We start from the raw sequence: 1316 nt of genomic DNA, 5'->3' as shown, positions 1-1316 counted from the left end.
ATTTTCATAAGATGTAAAACTATGTTGACTTCATGGACTTGAATGTGAAATGGTACATTCTTTTCCCCTCAGGAAAGTATAGAAAAGGTTTAACTATAGCAGGAAATTTTCTTTGTTGGTTACTTGGGGGGGCTGGGAGGTTGTTAGATAGATAGAGATAAACATTGATTTGGGTGAAAAGAAGGGCAATGTACCAAATGTGATTTACCAATTTGGCACCATTGAGGATGAGAAAGAAATACAGAGGTACATGGGAGGTACAGACAACAAATGTGAACCCTTTTGCACATACAGTATTGCATTGTCAGTGAAGGCAAACATGGATATATGGGTGGATAGATGGATGGACAGGCTAAACAACTAGGTATGTCTATGTAATGGGGAGGGTATCAAAGAACAAATATAGGGTTGGCAGACAATGGTCCTATAAGTTTATGTGAATGATCAGAATTCCCAGGTGTATAGTAGAGCTGACAAGGGGCAAGGTTGTGGTCATTGCTTGGTCACAACCAGCCCCCAGAGGGACTGAGTAGTTGAACCTGTGGGCTTGGGACCATAGTCGCAGGGAACATCAAGCTCAATTGGCATATCATATTGTACAAAACATTGTTCCACCTCCTACTTTGGCGAGTAGCGACTGGGATCATAAAAGCTAGCAAGCTGCCATCTAGATGCAATGATGGGTCTCTCCTCATCCAGAGCAAAAAAGAATGAAGAAAACCAAAATTCATGAAAACAATTAGTCCCAGAGACTGGTACACCATCCAATCTGCAGCCTATACAACTATGAGACCAGAAGAACTAGATGGTGCCCAGCTACCACAGTCATACACTTAGAAGGGGATCTATGTAGGAGACCCTTGATAGAGATGGAGAACAATGTGGAACAAAACTCAAAATCATTTGGAGGAGAAAAAAAAACGGAGAGGACCAGGTTTGCTGGTCCGATAGAGCCTGGTGGAACCACTGAGACTATCTATGACCCCTAGCTGCCCTTCAGGTCTTGAATTGAACTCACACCTGTGGTTTCCAGCCAAACAAAATACAGACATATGAGTTGAACAAGTACCTCAAGTAGATACACTCCTTGGAGAGAACAATCATGGGAGAAAGAAGAGCTGCTTATGCACAAGTAGACAGCTCAGGGGGCAGGAATGTATGGAGGGATGGACACAGGGAAGAGGTAACTATGGGGAGGAAGTGGGAGGAGAGCTGTTGCATTGTGGTAAACTGTGGTCAATGACATGAGACAAAGTATATGTGAATGGCTGTATTGAAGTGAATTAGCTCTGTAAACCTTCACCCAAATCACAATT

Source organism: Orycteropus afer, unplaced genomic scaffold (genome assembly GCF_000298275.1).
Source record: "Orycteropus afer afer isolate SDZICR_OR568_19922 unplaced genomic scaffold, OryAfe1.0 scaffold00215, whole genome shotgun sequence".
NCBI lineage: Eukaryota > Metazoa > Chordata > Mammalia > Tubulidentata > Orycteropodidae > Orycteropus > Orycteropus afer.
Note: the sequence above shows the minus strand (reverse complement) of the source record.